The sequence below is a fragment of the Schistocerca nitens genome, chromosome 2 (assembly GCF_023898315.1).
Source record: "Schistocerca nitens isolate TAMUIC-IGC-003100 chromosome 2, iqSchNite1.1, whole genome shotgun sequence".
In the NCBI taxonomy this organism is placed as follows: domain Eukaryota; kingdom Metazoa; phylum Arthropoda; class Insecta; order Orthoptera; family Acrididae; genus Schistocerca; species Schistocerca nitens.
In genome coordinates this window covers 33,452,424-33,466,788 of record NC_064615.1, presented here as the reverse complement: position 1 = coordinate 33,466,788, position 14,365 = coordinate 33,452,424, and the positions used below count along the sequence as shown (strand labels likewise).

Genomic DNA, 14,365 nt, shown 5'->3' with positions numbered 1-14,365 from the left:
GCACTATGGGACTTAACTTCTGAGGTCATCAGTCCCCTAGAACTTAGAACTACTTAAACCTAACTAACCTAAGGCCAGCACACAACACCCAGTCATCACGAGGCGACAGTAGAATGCCAGCCAATCAGCGACGAGCGTGGAACTATCTTGCGCCAGTTAATACCTGTTGTGCTAACGAAGTATTTAAATTAGCTGAAGATAATTGTCTCAGTTGAACCGACAAAACTAGGCAAACTTTACATTTCTATCCCTAGTTGGTTACGTTGGTCTCGAATTTTCCGTGATGTTTTCTGGGTAAAGGTTCGATATTAAATCAGCTACCGTAACATCATCAATTTATTAAGAAGATAAACTGCACTCCAGAAACAGCACTGCAAGAAATAATAAGACGGGGCGTGAGTCGTTCTTGGGTAGCTCGGATGGTAGAGCACTTGCCCGCGAAAACCAAAGGTCCCGAGTTCGAGTCTCGGTCCGGCACACAGTTTTAATCTGCCAGTAAGTTTCATATCAGCGCACACTCCGCTGCAGAGTGAAAATCTCATTCTGCAAAAAATAGTCGATATGTGTTACTATAACGTGCAGTATTACCAATAATGAAGTATACACGCCACGTGATTTAGTTTTTGATAAGCCACAGAATGAGTCAACTATTATTCTAACAGAAGCACGAAAGGGCAACAACCACAGCATAAAAAAGCAGCAACTCTGACAGAAAAAACCGCGCTGATAGACTCGCACGAACACTTTCGCTTGTTGGACTAATTTCTGCACACTCATCATTGATTGGCTATTACACTATTGCCCTAGCTCCACAGCGATGAATTTTCCACCTATGGTTATTTGTAAATTTTGCTTGATTCGATTTTCCATATCCTGCTGTAGTTTCTCTCCACCGCGTATTTTCCTTAATGTTCTCATTTCATTTGTCGTACCGCAGAATGATCTACACTATCTGATCAAAAGTATCCAGACACCTATTTGTGGACACATTATGGGATGTATATACCCTTCACCTTTATTGTGGCTTGATCTCTTCTGAGGACACATACAATGACGTGTATGAATGTCTGGGGGGACAGGGGACCATTCTTCCTCAAAAGCCGAACTAGAGAAGGCAATGATGTTGAACGTCGAGATCTGGAGCGAACTCGTCCCCAAGGTGCTCCACTGAGTTCAGGTTGGGAGTCTGCGCAGGCCAGTCCATTTCAGTAATGTTATTGTCCACAAATCGGTGCCTCACAGGTGCTGCTTTATGATAGGACCCATTGTCATGCTGATACATTGAATCAGCCTCTTCGAAATATTCGCCCACCTGACGCAGAACGCAACAGTGTGAAAACTGTTTACATACTCCTGCATTTAGCGTTTTCTTGAGCGCAGTAAGAGGATCACACCGTAACCACAAGAAACACTCCCTTACCTTAACCACCTCCTCCGTATTTCACTATTGGCACTACGCCTGATGGCAAGTAACGTTGTCTAGACATTCGCCAAAACCAAACCCTTCCATCGGACTGCCAGACTATAGCGTGATACATCACTCAAGATAATACACTACCTCAAGCGTCGCTGACCACTGACTAGAGGGATGTGTGGCTTATGAGGAGCTGCCCGACCACCGTACACCAGTCTTTTGATCTCCCTATGCACAGTATTGCTCTAGCTGAAGCAATTCACGAGTGATTCCTTCCGCTGATTTCAAGCGATTTTATACAACCAACCTCCACAGAGGTTACCGGTGGTTTGTTCCTTCGCGTTTACACTTCACAATCATATCACAAACAGTCGACTTCGGCAGGTTTCGAAGGGTTGAAATGTCCCTCATGGATTTGTTACTCGTGTGACATCCAATAACTAATCCACGTTAGAAGTGACTGATCTCTCCCAACCATCCAAAGCTGTTGCTGCCTGTCTACTGAGAACACTCTGCGCCTCCGTCCCCAGTGGCATCTGCTGGCCAAATCCGCATTACATAGGGGTGCCCGTATGTTTTTGATCAGACAGTATAGTACCCCAGGCGTACATCACCCCGTCCACCATTGATCGATGCACCAGTACTAGCAGTAGGGATTTCGAAAATGTCATGTCAGGAAGAGTTTCATGTGGAATGCTGGTATGTTCTGTTCTGTGCGTACTTCTTTAATTGTTTCTTTGCAGGAAAGGTTGACTTAAAACACTTTTACAAAAAAAGAGAGATGGTTTAGTGGGACATGTGCTATGTCGTACAGGAATAGTTTATTTGGCACGAGCAGGAACAGCCGAGGGGAAAACTTTAGTGCAAGGTAAAGATTACAGTATGTGACATAACTATCGATGACGTTTTGTGTATTAGGCAAAGAAAAAAGATATGCATTAGATGGGAAGCTATGAATGACAGCAAAATATCAAACAAAAGGCTGACTTTTGAATCTGCGTATCCACTGCACTCTCTTCGTTTTTTATGCAATCCTCTTTCAAAACACAAATGTAAAAATATTGTACAAACCTACTCGTTACAGACACATCCGAGACATCACCCACAATTCGGCGAAGACAATCGCGACCTACGTCTTCCAGTACCTTTCTCAGGACAGCAATGCACAAGCGATATCTAACCTTTTTCTTCTATTTGCCTCTCAAAAGTCTCACAGACCTGCTTTTTTTTTTAGATACCAATAGTGCTATAAATATCCTATAGTCTATGTTATGCACTTAAGCACCAGGAGACACCACTGAAAACGTTTTCAGCGTTACAAGAGGGTTCGGTAGGTGCGGCCTGCAGCCTCTGTCTGATTGGCAAGATAACAGAGGCCGCTGTCTGTCCGCTATTTTCAGAGCGGCGACACCTGCACAAGTAGGACGGGGAGGGGGTTCGGATTCAGAAGCGCCGTGTCGCGAAGTATGCGTCTGCGCAATGGTGTAGTTTGATCACAGGAAACTCAATGCGCTCACTCATGCTGCGCCAGGCTGCTGCAAAGCGTCACATACCGAGGCCCACACATATTACCTGAAGGTCAAAATTTTTGGATCAGTCAGCTCATTTCCCGGCAATCGCCCCCACTTACCGTGACTTGGAATGAAGTCCACCATAAACTACCACATCTCAAATCGTACCTGTTTTTGGAGTTGTTTTGCTATTCTACAGTGCATAATTGTTGACACGTTTCTATTACCAAACTGAAGCAGGAATTCTTATCTATTTAGCAATCTTCACTATCCAGTAGCTACGAAAGCCATAGATAGTTCATAACAAAATGCAGTCAGAATAAGGCAGTCCTTGCTTAAAAAAAATCACCGAGTGAGATGCCGCAGTGGTAGGACATTGAATATACACGTGGAAAGATTTGGGTTCAAATCGCCGTCCTGCCATCCAAATGCATGTTTATCGTGGTTCCACATGCTGGCCGAATCAGATTACTTATCTTGCCACTTGACGTACAAAACTGGAAGTTGTCTGCAAGTGAAACAGTCCTACATTGGTTCGAGGTCCAGTATGCACAGGTTATTCTTGTGCACTCCACACATGCACAAGCCCCAAAGCAAACCGTCCCTCTCGTGATGAAGACTGGGACAGAAGTGGCTGGTCCCATTACATACATACCAGCTACATGAAGCGCACATGTCGGTGGTAACAATATTTGCACCAACGGCAGACCGCAGTTGGAATGGAATAACTGTTCTTTCATTCATATGTATATCCAGAAATATAGCCAAAATGTGTACGCTGTCTGCTGCCGACCGCTAAGGCGTCATTTGGGTGGTGTTGTGGTCGCAAGTGCTGACCGGTTATCATGGGCAGCTGTGATCCCGAAAAAACAATATCTAAATCGATTATATGAATAATTAAAGGGGAATCTGAAGATAGAGTTGGCACTTCCGAAGTCAGTTGTGCATTAAAGAAATTAGAAACCATCCTTGCAGCCAGAGGATAATTTATTTACAATTGCAAAGCATTTGCTAGTGCTCCAAGAGAGAATACCTGGGAGTGCCTAAGGAGAAGGAATGTACCTGAAGGGCTGGTAAGAAACATCCAGACACTGTACAAGGACTGTACTAGCTGCGTACAAGTTGGAGAGGGACGATCTTCTTGGTTTCAGACCAAGAGTGGAGTTCAGCAAGACGCAGCATTTTCCCCACTACCGTCCATCACCTTTATGGATGATATAATGAAGAAAATGAACAAAGGTTTTGATGAACTTAACGCAGTTGCCTTTGGTGATGATATCTTGATCAGGGCAGACTCAACGTGAGGAAATCGCTGTTCCAAAAATACAGTTTTCAAATTAACTTGACCAAGACAATAGTGATGGCGGCCAACAGTGATGCGGGACTAGGAGAGCACCAGCTAGAGTGAGTAGTCAGTTTTCCGTACTTCTGAAGAATGATCTGCAGGATATTTTGATTAGGAGGGGATTACCAAAGGGGTTTTGAAATCTACCAACATGTATACACACTGAGGTGCAAAAGTCATGGGATACCTCCCACTACAGTGTCGGATCTCCTTTTGCCTGACTTAGTGCGGCATCTCGACGTGGCATGGACGCCATGCTGCCTCTACACTCGTCCATAATTGAGAATATGTTGCCGGTGCAGAGAGGGTTTCCTGGAATAAGTGTCTTCTCGACTATGCCCCATAAATGTTAGGTGAGATTCATGTTGGGCGATCTAGGTGGGCAAATAGTTTCCTCGAACTGTCCAAAACTTTCTTAAAGCCAGTCGCGAATCATTGTGGCCTGGTGACATGGCGCATTGTCACCCATAAAAATTCCATCAATGTTTGGGAACATGAAGTTCACGAATGGCTGCAGATCATCTCCATGTAACCGAACATAACCATTCATTTACAGGCAACGAACGGTGCAGTTGAACCGGAGGTCCCAGCCCATTCCATGTGAACACAGCCCACACCATTACGGAGCCGTCAATAGCTTGCACAATGCCGTCTTGACAACTTGGGTGCGTGGCTTCGTGGGGTCTGCACCACACTGGAAAGGTACCATGAGCTATTGCCAGTTGAAACTGAGACTAATCTGATCAGGCCACGGTTGTCCAGTCCTCTAGGGTCCAACCGACATGGTCACGAGCCCAGGAGAGGCTCTGCAGGCGATGTTGTGCTGTTACCAAAGGGAATCTCGACGGTCGTCTGCAGCTGCTGCTCATTAACTTCAAAGTTCGCCGCTCTGTCCTAACGGATTCGTTCGTCGTACATCCCACATTAATTTCTTCCGTTATTTCACGGAGTGTTGCTTGTATGTTAGTACCCATAACGGTACGCAAGCCCCGCTACACTCGGTCGTTCAGTGAAGCCCGTCGGGCACTGTCTTTTCCGCCCGCATCTCGTGGTCGTGTGGTAGCGTTCTCGCTTCCCACGCCCGGGTTCCCGGGTTCGATTCCCGGCGGGGTCAGGGATTTTCTCTGCCTCGTGATGGCTGGGTGTTGTGTGCTGTCCTTAGGTTAGTTAGGTTTAAGTAGTTCTAAGTTCTAGGGGACTTATGACCACAGCAGTTGAGTCCCATAGTGCTCAGAGCCAGACTGTCTTTTCCGTAGTGAGAGGTAGTGCTTGAAATCTGATATTCTCTGCACACTCTTGACGCCTTGGATCTGGAAATATTGAATTCCCTAAGGATTTCCGAAATGGAAAGTTCCAAGTGTCTAGTTCCAATTACCAATCAGCGTTCAGAGTCTGTTAACTCGCGTCTTGAGGTCGTAATCACGTTGGAAACCTTCTCACATGAATCGCCTGAGTACAAATGACAATGCAACGCCGTTTTATATCTTGTGTAGGCGACACTACTGCCAACTGTATATGCGCATATCGCTGTCTCGTGACTTTTGTCATTTGAATGTAATTCATAGTCAAGTTGATGACGGACGGTGTCACACAACATCTGTAGTTCAGTTCCCTTGGCTAGTAGTCTTTTCCTTGTTAGCGGGCGTCTGCTTTCATAAACAGCGATGAACACGGCCGACCATTTGAGCAGAGGTCACATCGCGCTCGCTTGTTTTTCCTGGTAGGAGCACGTGCTGTGCCGTGGCCGTCCTCGGCTTCGCGGTCGTAGCCAGTAGAGCGCTGCATGACCGCGTAAGCGAGCACAAAATACTGTACGAAATGGGGCGAGCACACCCTAACTGGATAGGCTGCCCGCACTAGTTCTTGTGACCGAGTATAGAAGCCGTGACCGAATACGTAGCACGTAACTTCAAACACATTACACGTGTCATTATCCGTGTGAGACTGCAGCCAGTACGGGCTTCTCATTTGTGGTGTGTCTCCCTCTGCAATCATGCGGTGTGAGGAAGCCAGTGCAGTAAGAAGTAAGATTGAAACCAATGTTTACACACTGAAGAAACGGGAAGGTCTAAAAAGCCAAGTGCCGGCCGAAGTGGCCGTGAGGTTAAAGGCGCTGCAGTCTGGAACCGCGAGACCGCTACGGTCGCAGGTTCGAATCCTGCCTCGGGCATGGATGTTTGTGATGTCCGTAGGTTGGTTAGGTTTAACTACTTCTACGTTCTAGGGGACTAATGACCTCAGCAGTTGAGTCCCATAGTGCTCAGAGCCATTTGAACCATTTTTTGAAAAAGCCAAGTATGGAGTACATTTCTGTTGGTTGTAGACGAAAACAGTGCGTGTACTGGGTACACGCATAAACTGCTCCAAATTACTGTGTTTCCAGTCGGGAACCACTCATTTAAAGAAACACAGATGCAATAAACCTCAGAAAGATACAGCTCCTTCAGGGATACCGGCGGTAATAAAAAATAGTGTTACAGCGAAGTGTGTTGGAATGTGTGCTAAAGATATGAGACCTTTTAGTGCTGTTTCCGGTGAAGGTTTCAGAGAACTAGGCCAAGAATGAATACATCTTGGTGCGCATTATGGAGGAGTTAACTTGACAGATGTCATGCCACATCCGTCTACTATAAGCAGACATATCAGAGAACAAGCTGATGCAATACGAAACAATGTAATGCCTTCTGTTATTGCGGAAGTTATTAATAAAACATGTGCTGCACAAGTTGATATGTGGACTGATTCGCATAATCAGGTGCACTATTTGGCGCTTACAACACATTACATTAACACAGATTGGTCTCTTGTGAACAATGTCTTATTTACAACAAAATTCCCGGACGTTAAGAAGACGGGAGTAAATATTATGAAGGAAATTGAAGAGAGGATGGCTGATTGGGACATTCCGCCGGACATGTTGCACAGTTTTGTTTTTGTCTCCGACCAGGGTGCCAATGTAACAAAGGCTTTGGAAAATCACGAAAGGATTCCTTGCGCTGCTCATTGTATAAACACAACACTAAGCCATACTTTCGATGAAGATAGCTTCTTGTTAAATCATGCCCCGAACATCGCATCAACAATAAAGACTGCAAAATGCATTGTAAGGTACGTTAAGAAATGTGGCCTCTGCTCGTCTTTGAAATCATCGTTGAAACAAGAGGTCTGCACACGCTGGAACAGCTTGTACACCATGCTGGAATCCTTACACACTCAGTATAACGAAGTTACTGCTTTGCTGACGGAAAAGGACTCCGTTTACATATTGCAAGGATATGATAATGAGCTTGCAGGAAAAATTGCGGATTTTCTGAGACCAGTTAAAGAGGCCACAGATGAATTAGAAGGCGAAAAAGAACCGACAATCCAGTTAGTTCTTCTTTGGTTTCACAAACTGGAACAAAATTTGCAGTGTCAATGACACTGACTGTCAGGTGAGTAATTACCGCAGTTAAAAGCACTGTTTCATTATTATACGCGATAGATTTATAATTAACTAGCGTAACTGATGTGTTCTAACAGATATGTATTTTTTAACAGGAGGTACAAAGGATTAAAAATCGAGCCTTGACTTTGTTTGTGAGAAGATTGTAATCACTTCCAGACATAAAATTGCTGCCGGCCGGAGTGGCCGTGCGGTTCTTGGCGCTACAGTCTGGAACCGAGCGACCGGTACGGTCGCAGGTTCGAATCCTGCCTCGGGCATGGATGTGTGTGATGTCCTTAGGTTAGTTAGGTGTAATTAGTTCTAAGTTCTACGCGACTGATGACCTCAGAAGTTAAGTCGCATAGTGCTCAGAGCCATCTGAACCATTTGAACCATAAGATTGCTACGTTTGTTTGGCCGTCTTTCCGTGATCTTAATATGGTTCAAATGGCTCTGAGCACTATGGGACTTAACATCTGTGGTCATCAGTCCCCTACAACTTAGAACTACTTAAACCTAACTAACCTAAAGACATCACACACATCCATGCCCGAGGCAGGATTCGAACCTGCGACCGTAGCAGTCGCGCGGTTCCGGACTGAGCGCCTAGAACCGCTAGACCACCGCGGCCGGCGGATCTTAATATGCTTGAAATAAATGAAAAGCAGGAAATTCTTAGCAATGTGCGACAAATGTGTACCACTTACGCAGGTACAACGTGCAATCATTAACATAATCGTTTTTGCATAGTTAGTGGATAGTGTATTAAAGAGAAACGGGAATGTTATAATTCGTATAATATTTCATTCACGTAAAACACCTCGTTTTTACGGGAACGTTTCGATGATTTCCACATCAGCTCTGTATTACCTGTCCCTATTGTTTATTATCATAGATCCTTCAAGTACTGTGTCATCACCACCCAGAAAGAGAGATCGTTTCGAGGAATGGAGGAACAACAGATCATCCGCAGCATATGGAGTAGATCTCTACATTTTAATGCACCACGGAGACGATGACGACATCTTAAATTGGTGGAGCAGACAGGAAACAGATCTGCCAGGCCTGGCTGCAGTTGCAAGACGTACGAGTATTTTACGTATTGCAGCAACGAGCGCACCTAGTGAAAGATGCTTTAGAAAAGCCGGCACGTTACTAAGAAATCGCCGCAGCCAATTAAATACGGAACGCGTCAGTGATTTACTGCTGATCAACAATAACTGTAATTTTGTTTCTCTTGCAAACAAATGAGAAGTAAGACAAGTTACGTCTGTAAATGTTTAATGTTCTTTGTACGCCTTCTTTATGAAGATGGCTGTCTTCTAGATTACAGGGACAAAACTTATTTAATGTTTCCTATTAATGAAAGGAAAAATATATCTTCCGTTTGGAAATGAGACACGTCTTATATCCGCGATTGTATTGGAATATCATTTTACTTTCCAAGTGCTTTATGAATTTAGCTGTGTCACGTACCCGTTCTTGGAAACGTTACTTTTGTACTAAAAGAAAGAGACAGAGATAAATACAGGGTTATTACAAATGATTGAAGCGATTTCACAGCTCTACAATAACTTTATTATTTGAGGTATTTTCACAATGGTTTGCACACACATACAAAAACTCAAAAAGTTTTTTTAGGCATTCACAAATGTTCGATATGTGCCCCTTTAGTGATTAGGCAGACATCATGCCGATAATCAAGTTCCTCCCACACTCGGCGCAGCATGTCCCCATCAATGAGTTCGAAAGCATCGTTGATGCGAGCTCGAAGTTCTGGCACGTTTCTTGGTAGAGGAGGTTTAAACACTGAATCTTTCACATAACCCCACAGAAAGAAATCGCATGGGGTTAAGTCGGGAGAGCGTGGAGGACATGACATGAATTGCTGATCATGATCTCCACCACGACCGATCCATCGGTTTTCCAATCTCCTATTTAAGAAATGCCGAACATCATGATGGAAGTGCGGTGGACCACCATCCTGTTGAAAGATGATGTCGGCGCTGTCGGTCTCCAGTTGTGGCATGAGCCAATTTTCCACCATGTCCAGATACACGTGTCCTGTGACGTTTTTTTCGCAGAAGAAAAAGGGGCCGTAAACTTTAAACCGTGAGATTGCACAAAACACGTTAACTTTTGGTGAATTGCGAATTTGCTGCACGAATGCGTGAGGATTCTCTACCGCCCAGATTCGCACAGTGTCTGTTCACTTCACCATTAAGAAAAAATGTTGCTTCATCACTGAAAACAAGTTTCGCACTGAACGCATCCTCTTCCACGAGCTGTTGCAACCGCGCCGAAAATTCAAAGCGTTTGACTTTGTCATCGGGTGTCAGGGCTTGTAGCAATTGTAAACGGTAAGGCTTCTGCTTTAGCCTTTTCCGTAAGATTTTCCAAACCGTCGGCTGTGGTACGTTTAGCTCCCTGCTTGCTTTATTCGTCGACTTCCGCGGGCTACGCGTGAAACTTGCCCGCACGCGTTCAACCGTTTCTTCGCTCACTGCAGGCCGACCCGTTGATTTCCCCTTACAGAGGCATCCAGAAGCTTTAAACTGCGCATACCATCGCCGAATGGAGTTAGCAGTTGATGGATCTTTGTTGAACTTCGTCCTGAAGTGTCGTTGCACTGTTATGACTGACTGATGTGAGTGCATTTCAAGTACGACATGCGCTTTCTCGGCTCCTGTCGCCATTTTGTCTCACTGCGCTCTCGAGCGCTCTGGCGGCAGAAACCTGAAGTGCGGCTTCAGCCGAACAAAACTCTATGAGTTTTTCTACGTATCTGTAGTGTGTCGTGACCATATGTCAATGAATGGAGCTACAGTGAATTTATGAAATCGCTTCAATAATTTGTAATAGCCCTGTACATTGTGTGTGTGTGTGTGTGTGTGTGAGAGAGAGAGAGAGAGAGAGAGAGGCGTTGGTTTTGCACAGTACAGTGCAGCGAGCCGGGGCGAGGCGAGGTGAGACGTCAGCGGTGACCGGTCATGCTCGGTTACCCGCGTGTCCGGAATCCGGACAACAGACATGGGGCGAGTACGTGGCCGAGCCGAGTCGAGTGGGGCCGGACACGAGCGGCTCGGTCCCCCCGTCAACGGGCGAGACGTGACCGGTCAAACATTGAGCGTTGCAGCACTCTAGCAGCCAGCGCCTTGCAGTGTACACAGACCCGGGGACGCCTTGGCAGGCCGTGGCGTCACAGAGGCACACTGGGGGGGGGGGGGGGGGCGACGGGGCGACAGGTGGGGAGCACACCGCGCCGCCGCGACGCAAATAGGTTGCGACGAGCCGAGGCGAGCCGCGCTCCGGCGGGCGCATTGCGCAAGGACGCGCCGCACTGGGGACGCAGAGGCAAGGTCGCGTAGGCGCAGACAGGGAGGTGGGGACCACGCTCGAGTACTCGCAGGCAGGCCGTCTTCTTATTTTCTCCTCGGTGGCGGTACCTTCATAACAGTGAGGTGACAAAAGTCATTGGCTGGCGAAGTGGCGATATGTACAAATTCAAGTGCCGGTATTATTGAATACACAAGGTGTAAAGGGGCAGTGCACTGGCAGAGGTACTCAGATAATTCACGTGAAAAGGTTTCTGATTTGATGACGACCGCAAGACGGGAATTAACACACTTTGAACGCTCAATGGTAAATGGAGCTAGGCGCATATGGACATTCCATTTCGGAAATCCCTAGGGAATTCAATATTCCCATATCCACAGTGTCAAGAGTGTGCCGAGAATACCAAATTTCAGGCACCGCCTCTCACCAAGTACAACGCAGATGCTGACGGCCTTCACATAACGACCGAGAGCAGCTGCGTTTGCGTTGAGTTGTCAGTGCTAACAGACGAGCAACACAGCGTCAGATAACCGCAGAAACCCACGTCGAACGGACAGTGAACATATCGGTTAACATAGGACGGCGAAATTTGGCTTTGTGCGCGCGGGCTTTTCCTCCCGTGGTGGCACATTGGAGTGTGAATGTATAGTGCGAGAGGACTCACTGTCCTCCCCTTCTTTCCACTCACAATAACTAGACGGAACAAGTTGTCTGGTATAAGTGTTTATTACATTAAACTTTACAACTTGCACAGGCAGCGCGCCAACTGCGGCTCCTGGCTTAGCTGGAAGACATACACGCCCGTCCGCTACGGGCAGCTACCTGCTCGGCCGTTACAACGCCTAATCCTACCTGCGCGCACAAAGGACCTGGGCGATCCACTTCTGCACATAGGTTGCAAATTCTTCCGACAGGGAGCAGACTATACTGGACAGTCTGACCTGTCCAGTTTGAAGCTGCCACTAGATGGCAGTTGCACTGAGTAGCAGAGTCCAAACAGGCTTTAATAGGCTTTTTCAGCATACGACCGACGCGCGTGCCTTCGCTAACAGCACATCATCGAAAGCAGCTCCTGTCCTGGGCTCGTCATCATATCAGTTGGACCCTGGACGACTGGATAACCTCCCCAGTTTCTGTTGGCAAGCGCTAATGGTACGGTTCAGATGTGGCGCAGACTACATGATCCATAGGCCCAATTTATCAAGAAGGCGTTGTGCACGCTGCCGGTGGCTCCATAAAGGTATAGGCCGTATTTACACGGAATGGTCTTCGTCCTGTGGCCCAACTGAATCGATCATTGGTCGAAATGTTTATGTCAGGCTACTTGGAGACCATTTGCAGCGATTGATGAAGGTCACGTTCTCAAACAACGATGGTATTTTTACGGATGACAATGCGCCATGCCACAATTATTCGAAACTGCTTTGATGAACATTCTGGACAATGCGAGCGAATAATTTGACCATCAACATCCGCTGACTTGGCTCCCATCGAACGTCTGAGGGGCATAATCGATTGGTCATTTCGTGCACAAAATTTTACGCCGGAAACACTTTCGCCGTTAGGGACGGCTATAGAGGCAGCATGAGTCAAATTTTCTGCAGGGGACTTTCAACGACCTGTTGAGTCTATGGCAAATCGAGCTGCGGCACTACGCTGGTCTGGCCGGAGTGGTCGAGCGGTTCTAGGCACTACAGTCTAGAACCGCGAGACCACTACGGTCGCAGGTTCGTATCCTGCCTCTGGCATAGATGAGTGTGATGTCCTTAGGTTAGTTAGGTTTAAGTAGTTCTAAGTTCTACGGGACTGATGGCCTCAGCAGTTAAGTGCCGTAGTGCTCAGAGCCATTTTGAATTATGCTGTTCAAAGGAGGTCTGACACGATACGAGGAGGTATCTCATGACTTTTGTCAACTCAGTGTTTATTGCAAGGTCGGGATCTCACAAACAGTAGCTCGTAGTGTACCTGACAGTCATTGAAGGCCTCGCATGACGCCGTAATCGGTGCGAGCGAAACAGAGCGCGCAAAAACGTGAGTCTTCAAGGGGTTATATATACACTCCTGGAAATGGAAAAAAGAACACATTGACACCGGTGTGTCAGACCCACCATACTTGCTCCGGACACTGCGAGAGGGCTGTACAAGCAAGGATCACACGCACGGCACAGCGGACACACCAGGAACCGCGGTGTTGGCCGTCGAATGGCGCTAGCTGCGCAGCATTTGTGCACCGCCGCCGTCAGTGTCAGCCAGTTTGCCGTGGCATACGGAGCTCCATCGCAGTCTTTAACACTGGTAGCATGCCGCGACAGCGTGGACGTGAACCGTATGTGCAGTTGACGGACTTTGAGCGAGGGCGTATAGTGGGCATGCGGGAGGCCGGGTGGACGTACCGCCGAATTCCTCAACACGTGGGGCGTGACGTCTCCACAGTACATCGATGTTGTCGCCAGTGGTCGGCGGAAGGTGCACGTGCCCGTCGACCCGGGACCGGACCGCAGCGACGCACGGATGCACGCCAAGACCGTAGGATCCTACGCAGTGCCGTAGGGGACCGCACCGCCACTTCCCAGCAAATTAGGGACACTGTTGCTCCTGGGGTATCGGCGAGGACCATTCGCATCCGTCTCCATGAAGCTGGGCTACGGTCCCGCACACCGTTAGGCCGTCTTCCGCTCACGCCCCAACATCGTGCAGCCCGCCTCCAGTGGTGTCGCGACAGGCGTGAATGGAGGGACGAATGGAGACGTGTCGTCTTCAGCGATGAGAGTCGCTTCTGCCTTGGTGCCAATGATGATCGTATGCGTGTTTGGCGCCGTGCAGGTGAGCGCCACAATCAGGACTGCATACGACCGAGGCACACAGGGCCAACACCCGGCATCATGGTGTGGGGAGCGATCTCCTACACTGGCCGTACACCACTGGTGATCGTCGAGGGGACACTGAATAGTGCACGGTACATCCAAACCGTCATCGAACCCATCGTTCTACCATTCCTAGACCGGCAAGGGAACTTGCTGTTCCAACAGGACAATGCACGTCCGCATGTATCCCGTGCCACCCAACGTGCTCTAGAAGGTGTAAGTCAACTACCCTGGCCAGCAAGATCTCCGGATCTCTCCCCCATTGAGCATGTTTGGGACTGGATGAAGCGTCGTCTCACGCGGTCTGCACGTCCAGCACGAACGCTGGTCCAACTGAGGCGCCAGGTGGAAATGGCATGGCAAGCCGTTCCACAGGACTACATCCAACATCTCTACGATCGTCTCCATGGGAGAATAGCAGCCTGCATTGCTGCGAAAGGTGGATATACACTGTGCTAGTGCCGACAT

General features: G+C 47.6%; 1 protein-coding gene across 5 annotated transcripts in view; it reads right to left on the bottom strand.

Moving 5' to 3' along the window:
• LOC126235694 (G protein-activated inward rectifier potassium channel 3-like) overlaps window positions 1-14,365 on the bottom strand; it is a 690,709-nt gene that overhangs the window by 308,302 nt on the left and 368,042 nt on the right. The window lies entirely within an intron of this gene.